This window comes from Prionailurus viverrinus, chromosome E1 (genome assembly GCF_022837055.1).
Source record: "Prionailurus viverrinus isolate Anna chromosome E1, UM_Priviv_1.0, whole genome shotgun sequence".
NCBI lineage: Eukaryota > Metazoa > Chordata > Mammalia > Carnivora > Felidae > Prionailurus > Prionailurus viverrinus.
In genome coordinates, this window is record NC_062574.1 from 31,390,547 (window position 1) to 31,398,996 (window position 8,450).

An 8,450-nucleotide genomic window follows, 5' to 3' on the forward strand; every position below is an offset into this window, starting at 1 on the left:
AGTGATGCAACTAGGGAAGAGAAGGGCTGAATGAACACAAAATTTTGGTTGTTGAACAAAATAGGATCAAAGAAAAGGGAAGAATAATCAGAGGTAATGATGGTAATTTGTTTTTTAGTTCAGAGATAATTGACCCATACTGAAGACATAATTATGGTACATTAAAGAGATTAAAAGAAAGACAAAGACAAAGGCATGGAGTGATGACAAACATGATTCAGAATCCTATAATTATGATGTTTTTATAACCACAATATTTTGATATTAGCCTTTCAACCCACAAAATGCAGCAACAGCAGAAAACCAAGCAGATTCCTTTTTACTTGTCAAATCCGTTTTCTTTTTTTTTCTTTCTGTTTCTTCCCTTCTTACATTTCTTCTAACAGCTGCCAGTACTTGAATGGTATCTGGTGGTGATAAGGATGTGGAAAAGTAGAAATGATTGTCTATTTAGATGAGAAGAGTAAGTCTGCAATGAGAGTTCTCCACTCCAGCCTTTTTCATCCAGCTCTAGTGTGGGTATTTTGGGCTTAGTCTGAAATTCTAGCACCTCTCAGCTGGGATTCCTTTCAGTTGCCAATTTCCCAGAGTGTTACTTTATGAGGCGCCTAAGATGATTTAGGGACTTTGGGTGGACACGTTCTTTTTGTTGTTGTTGTTGCATCAGTTACAGATTTGAATTAGCATTAAAAATGTTATTTATCCCTTCAATCTATGCTGTTGTGGTAGTTCTTAGGATAAAGTAAACAAAGTGAGTGTATTTAAAGGATAATGCTATTGGTATAGGTCTTTGGTACAAATCATGATAGAGGCTGGGCAATTACTGACTTTGTGAAACATTATTTTAGTTCCTCCTCTCCTTCATCCCTCAGAGTTGTCTCATCATTGTCCCCTGGCAATATAATGGGAGAGAGGTAGGGTGCCAGTTCTGAAATACCATCAGAGCATGGAAATTTGGGTGCTATGTACTGACTACACTGATATTAATCCCAGCAATCTGTAATCTCCAGAAATAGACTTGAATTCTGCAACAAGTCTACTGCCTGCTGGCAAGGCAGCTAGCACTTTAGAGTATGCAAAGAGAAAACCAGATATACCATCAAGGCTGTGTGGGATAGTGGGGATTCACACATTTTGTCTGTTTTTGTGTGCATTTAGTGCTAGGCTGACTGCAGTCATAAGATCAGGCTTCAGTGCATATTGAGGTGGTATGCTTTCCAGAACCATGCAGTTTCTTGAATAAATATAGTCTCTGTTAGGAAAAACATACAGAGCCTATTAAAAGAGATTGATTTTTTTTTTCCCATTTGGTTCTCTCCTTACCCAGCTTCTCCTATTATATACATGAAGGCACAGTTTTTCTTTGATCCAGGGCTCAACCTATCATTTGTGGAAGCACAATTCACTGCTTGCTTAGTTGTTCAGATTAGTATTCACCAACATCTGTACTTTGTCAACTCAACTCCAAAAAATCTTTCCATTCACAGGAAAACTGGAACTGACATCCAAACTACTTTCTCAGAATGAAGAGATTTTTCTAAGCACACAAGATAAGTAGGTTGCAAAGTCTAGAACAAAAAGAGTTTCCAGGTTGGAAAAAAGCATAAGAAATACAGGAAAAATTCATACAAACTCTCTGAGATGGAAATATCTTGCCGTGTAGACCTCAGAAACACTATTCTTTTTTTTCAAATTACAAAATCCTCACACCCCTTTCCATGTACATAAGGTTTCTGCTTTGCATGTTGGATGGGCAGCTCTCTCTCATTTGGAGCATCCTTTGGTGCCCTGGTGCTCAGCCCACCAGCTTATTGACTATATTAAACATGATCCTGAACTGAGAGATACAACATATCTGTGCCATACTCAGTTCAGTGTGCAGCCAACACCTGGAATCTGTGTCAGCATTTTCAACCCATACCTCCCTGACCTGCTTGGATTGTGATACTCTAGTTTTAGCCTAGGAGTGGCCTCAGACTCCTTTTCAACACAGTGCTTGAGACTGCCTGTTACTAAGCAGGGGAAGCTAATCTTCAGAGGGAAACTTATTTTCATCCTTAGGATAAAACCATGGAAGGAAACCCTGTATAGAATCACATGGGCATTTGTAGAAGGAAATAATGGATCATGTAATAATTCCACTTGCCCCCTAACCTCACAGGGCATTTTTAGTAGCTTAATATGTATTATTTTTCAAGTGCTTTATAACCCAAGAGAAGTGTAAGTGCCTAGCTCTATTAGTCTGTTTCAGATCTGTAGGGAAAGATTTAATATTAAACCTTTTAAGCTTGACAGCTCCCTTTTAGACATGCCCAATTTACCACACTTCAGCTTTAAGCAACCTGGATTGGGATAAAGGCTGAGTTCTGTTCCTGTTTGACATCTTCTGAGCATCCATTGTCAGCTTTAACAAGCTGTGTATTGACATTATTCAATATACATTATCTGCCAAGATGCATTCCAGCCATTTAAACAAGGGAGTACTTTTTAACTGGCAATGAGAGGGACTATTACAGTGCTTATGGTGTCAAAGTTTGAGCATACACTGTCACTCATTGGCTATGTAGGTGTTGGGAAGATGCAACTTTTTAGTCTCCAGAAACTTCGCAAGGAAAAGGTAAAGACCCCAACATTTTTTTTAAACCAGTTTTTTCTTTCAAAAGGAATCACTTACACACAAACTATTTCTACCTATATATCTAACATGTATGTATGTATGTATGTGTGTTAATATTTGTGTATTTCTGCTATCTGTTCTAATTTTGCATCTCCTCTGACTTTCAGTAGTGAAGGGTTAGCTTATATTCCTCTTGAGTCATGAGTTATTCATGAGATTGCAGCTCTTTAAAGGCATGTGTTCTGTGTGTCACCCTGCTGAGCACACTGGATCTGCCATACACCATTAACAGTAGTATGCTTGGCCCTCTTCCGAGGCACCAGAAAATCACATTAGCATTTACTCCTGCTTTGTTGTCCATAACATTGTTATTCAAGTCTTTATGGGTATAATGAACTTTACCCGGAATAACTAAAGGAAATTACAATATAAGAGATAAAAAAAAAAAAACAAAAAACAAAAAACAAAAAAAACAAAAAACCAAACACCACAGTCAATGTGAAATACAGCTATTCCCATAGTGGGAAACATTTAGGAAATACAACTTTTGAGGGATAAGGGTTGATTTTTGAATGGGGGGGGGGCGGTTTCTTTGGAATGTTTCCTCTTCCTGTCTGAGTCCCTGTGTATTACGTATGCGTCTTTCTGGCACCACCACTTTCTTGTAATAACTGCTGGGCTTCGGGTCATCCATGCTATTCTCTACCAACAAGGAGCACATATACCAACACTTAAATTATTTGGCTTAAAGTAATATTTGGAATAATGGCTCTAGAGTCTCCATCAGGACAGAATCAATGGCCCTCATCTCTTCAATCCTACTGAATAATGTGGTGAAGAGCAATGGGGTGTGGGTTGTTTTATTACTGAAAACACATAAGATAGTGCAGGTATTTTCCACCACTAAGAGTTGCAGATTCATCTCTCCATTATTTTGGTTGTACAGTAGCTAACTATAAAATCAGACAAATACTTTTCCGAAAGAACTCTTAGGAAGAATATACTCCAAACCAGAGGTAACCAGCTCTGTTGTTCATATGTCCAAGTAATGAAGTTGATTGGTTGAATTGGGTAGGGGTTATGGCAAACTGAAGGCTATTTCTTCTAAAGGTGTCTTTTGTATATATTGGGACCTTAGGAGTTGCTCAATTCCAGGGGGTGGCATATTTGTATTACATGTACAATTCATTTGTATTTTTTTTTAAAATTTATTTTGAGGGAGTGGTGAGAGAGAGAAAGAGAGAGAGAGAATATGAGAATCAATCCCAAGCAGGCTCCGCATTGTCAGTGCAGAGACGGATGTAGGGCTCGATCTCACAAACAGCAAGATCATGACCTGAGCTGAGATGAAGAGTTGGATGCTTAACTGACTGAGCCACCCAGGCACTTCATATACAATTCTTTTGTATTAATTTCACTTTGGATATAAGCTAAGTGGTGCTCTTTGAGTTTATAAGAAAACCTGGCTCTGTGACATTATATCTCATTTTGAGTATGTGAAAATATAAGCTCAGAGTTGTCAGATCTTTATCTATTTCTCTCTTCTCTCAACTGCAATTCTACATGAAATCTTCCAATTTAATTTTTTGCAAGTAACTCAAATGAAAAACAAGTCTGTGTAAGCCAACAAAATGTCTGCAGGCCAAATTTGTCTTATAAACAAAGATACTGCATTCCATCTAAATCCTTAAGGCACCAGAAAAACATTTTCCTAACTGCCCTAGTAAGTTGAGAGATCGGTTTTTCTTCCTGTAGGGATAGTACTTCACATTATAATTAGAATGACCGTACCTCATGTTTTGCCTATGGCAGTCATGGTTTATGGCTCTAATCATGGTATCCAGTTTCATTTAGCGTTTGTCCTAGAGTTTTTATTTTTTTAAGCATAGTGTTATTGATCACTGCATTAAAATAAGCACTCTGCATTTGGTTGATTTCATGTTTACTTCCAGCTTCTGTCATGTTAAGTGGGCAGTGCATATGTAGTGAACAGAGTTCTTACTTAAACACATAAGTCATCACTGGTCCATTTTTCATATTCACCGTTTCTCTTTTCTGGCCATTTCCACATGGCCAGTAACTAACACCCTATCTCCTTCCTTTGAAAGATAGCATTAAGAGTGCTTGCTGGTGAGCAAGACTGCACTTTATTAGGAGAAGCTAGAGACCGCCAACACCTACTTTTAGGTAGCGATGGAAGAACTGCTTATTGCTGCTGTTTCTTCTGGCTGTTTGGTGAATTGCTGTGGTCCTTCTTTGGGATGTTGGATACACAAAGCATCTGGCCACTAGTTGCACACACTGGGAAACCTGCAAAAATTAAAAGTTAGATATATGTGAAATATGTATGGAAAATAATTGTTGGAATGTGTTGCTACAGTGATTTTTGTCATTTACTCCATGAGAACTCTACAACAATTTATTTTTTTCATTATGCTTTAAACATTTTTTTCTAATTGTGGGCTGCAATGTGCCAAAGCAAAAAAAGTATATTTAAAAGAGATTAAATATGAATTTCTGTTTCTTAAGATATTGATGAATGGGAAACTTCCATGAGACTTTGTTGAAAATTATTTATGGGGGTTATCATAATATTAATGAGCATGTGAAAACCAAGAGTCAGAAGTATGGTAAAGAAGCATCAGCCTCTCCTTCAAAATTTAATAGTTACTTTAAGAAGACTACCCTGTTAACAATGATTGGAAACCTACAGCTTTAGAAAGAGCACTTACATTTTATTCTGTGAAGCATGACTTTTCATTTAGATCAAATGACAGTTCTAAATTAGTTTCTTCTGTCATTGATTCCAGCTTTTCCTGTGAATACACTAAAAGTAAATTGATAGTTGTTAATAGGATAGCTTCATTAGCAGAAAAACTTTGCAAAGAATTAAACAATGTTTTTTTTCCCCTTAGTGTCAACAAATGTTTCAAGTAGAACACGAACTTAGATAAATTCAATAATATCGCTTCTCGGCCTTTTGGCTAAGATCAAGTGTAGATAAATTCAATAATAGCTTATTTTTAAATTCCCATTAATGGGATCAAAATCATTCTAAATTACGACATCTGACAGTATTGTGAATACTAGTATAAAGTTAAACATGTCATCATTTAAAATATTTTGTGGAGAAAATAGGAACAAACAGATTTTACTGGCACACAGTGTGGTGGTAAAAATAATGTTATTAAATTAAGAGGCCCTGGAGCAGAAATGTACTTGAAATTGGTTGTAGTGCATGCATAGTTTATAACCGCATCTAAACAAAATGTGTTATTTAACCAGTCAAAATGGAAGTTGTAGATATCAAAATAATGTCATATGTATCCACTTAGAATAAATAAATTACAACTTTATTTTGTAATGAGGATGGTATTAAATTTTTAAAAACTCTTCAGCATGCTTACCTCTTAGTTACTCACCATCAGTCAGAGATGTTTGAATTTTCAATGAATAGCATTAGAAAACAAACTAAATGTTTTATGATGGTGATGGTATTAAACTGCTTTAAAAAAATAAATTTTTGATTGCATTTTGTTCAAACTTAATTGAAAATCTTTAATCAGAACATTTAACACATGAATGCCAAAAAAACCTGCAGCTTTTTATGTATTTGGCAAGTTTCAGAGAAGAAGACGTTGTGAAATTGATCTCTCAAAAAGGAAAGGAAGGCCGCCTTGGTGGCTCAGTGGGTTGAGCGTCTGATTTCGGCTCAGGCCATGATCTCCTGGTCTGTGAGTTCCAGCCTCGAGTTGGGCTCTGTGCTGACAGCTCGGAGTCTGCTTCAGATTCTCTGTCTCCGTCTCACTCTGCCCCTTCCCAACTCGTGCTCTCTCTCAAAAATAAAAATAAACATTTAAGGGGCGCCTGGGTGGCTTGGTCGGTTAAGCGTCCGACTTCGGCTCAGGTCATGATCTCACGGTCCGTGAGTTCGAGCCCTGTGTCGGGCTCTGTGCTGACAGCTCAGAGCCTGGAGCCTGTTTCAGATTCTGTGTCTCCCTCTCTGTCTGCCCCTCCCCTGTTCATGCTCTGTCTCTCTGTGTCTCAAAAATAAATAAACGTTAAAAAAAAAAATTAAAAAAAAAATAAACATTTAAAAAAATTTTTGAAAAAAGGAAAGGAAAAACTGAATGGATAAAACAATAAAAGCCCAGGGGCACCTGGGTGGCTCAGTCGGTTAAGTGTCCGACTTCGGTTCAGGTCATGATCTCGTGGTTCACGAGTTCGAGCCCCGCGTGGGGCTCTGTGCTGACAGCTCAGAGCCTGGAGCCTGCTTCCGATTCTGTCTCTCCCTTTCTCTCTGACCCTCCCCCCATTCATGCTCTGTCTCTCTCTGTCTCAAAAATAAATAAACGGTAAAAACAAAAAACAATAAAAGCCCAAATTGCAGTTTTGCTATTCAGAGTGTGGTCCTAGGCAACATTGGCCTCACCTGTGAGCTTGTTAGAACTGTAGCTCCAATACACCCTGACTCATAGTCTTTGTTTTAATAAGATTCCTGGGGTATTTGTATTTACATTAAAATTTGAGAAGTACTGGTGTAAAATATTTCATTTGGAAATTTAATAATTACATGTGTAATATTTTGACAGATGGTAAGAATACTTTGACACTTTTTTATTGGAAAAATCTACATTCTCCACTAGGATGCTGGTGATGTGAAATTGAAAAGGCCTACACAGTTGCAATATCTAAATTTGGCAAAGTATACAAAATAACTAAAAAAAATCATAGAGATTAGATGATTGAAGACAAGTATCTAAATGGAAGCAAAAATACAGTATTTATAAAAGTATTTGTTGTGAGATATTTACAGATCAATAAGATAATAAGTTAGAATGGGGAATAACATCCACTTATGAGAAGTTGTTTTCGGCTTAACAGATACCTCAATGTCTGCAGAGAGTGATTTTCTCAATTAAAAAAATTATGGTCTACAGGGAAGAGTCAACTGAAAGTGTCAACAACTTTAAATATCATACATATAAAATGCAATATTGAAGATGGTGTGTGAAATTGAATTTAAACAGTTAAAAAATAAGAGCATCTTGAAAAAACAACTTTGAGACAAATACCAGTGACAAGACAATTAGGGATTGTTATGGCTAAGAAACTGATTAAATTAATCTATGCCAAAATAATTATTTTACTCATGTTATCTTTACTTCTTTTGATTACAACATCAATCAGTGAAGTTTTATAATAAATACTGTTTTATCTGCATTTACATGAGTAGATATTTTAATTTTCTTTATTTTTAAATGTTTATTGATTTATTTTGAGAGAGAGAGGGAGAGAAAGAATCCCAAGCAGGCTGTGTGCTGTCAGCATAGAGCCCAATGTGGGGCTTGATCTCATGAACCCTGGGATCATGACCTGAGCAGAAATCAAGAGCTAGATCCTTCACTGACTGAGCCACCCAGGTGCCCCAAGTTGATACTTTAATTTTAAGAATTATATTTTGAAAGTAATTTTGAATAAAAATATTTTAAAGGTCCAACAATATAATGAAACCAATTTTACAGTAAATCACTTAAAAAATCATATAACTTTAAATTATCCCTCAAGAGTATCCTGGTTTGGACAATAAATCATAATGCAAAACTGTGCTGGTTTATTTCCATTTGTTCTCTCACCTTACCCTGTCCAAATTATGCCTCTTCTGACTTGTTGAGAAAAAAACCAGTGGCTTTACATTGTCTATTTTTCAAGTGTGAAAAATCTGGATAAGCCTTGAAACTATCACTTTTTAACGGCTCAAATAAATTCTCAGGAAAGGATAAATAATCCTCTCCAGTTATAAGGGGTGGAGGGAAAAGGCATTGATAGAATA

The 8,450-nt window shown here is 36.6% G+C and overlaps 1 long non-coding RNA gene and 1 pseudogene across 1 annotated transcript; one reads left to right on the forward strand and one right to left on the reverse strand.

Annotated features, from left to right (window-relative positions):
• Window positions 1-275: 275 nt before the first annotated feature.
• On the reverse strand, window positions 276-5,438 carry LOC125152122 (uncharacterized). Its single transcript, XR_007147051.1, has 4 exons — window positions 5,350-5,438; window positions 4,799-4,927; window positions 1,098-1,252; window positions 276-407 (listed from the first exon to the last, which is right to left on the reverse strand). It is a non-coding gene; the product is annotated as an uncharacterized LOC125152122 (long non-coding RNA).
• Window positions 5,439-5,581: 143 nt separating this feature from the next.
• Window positions 5,582-5,671, forward strand: LOC125152278 (uncharacterized; annotated as a pseudogene).
• The last annotated feature ends 2,779 nt before the right edge of the window (window positions 5,672-8,450 follow it).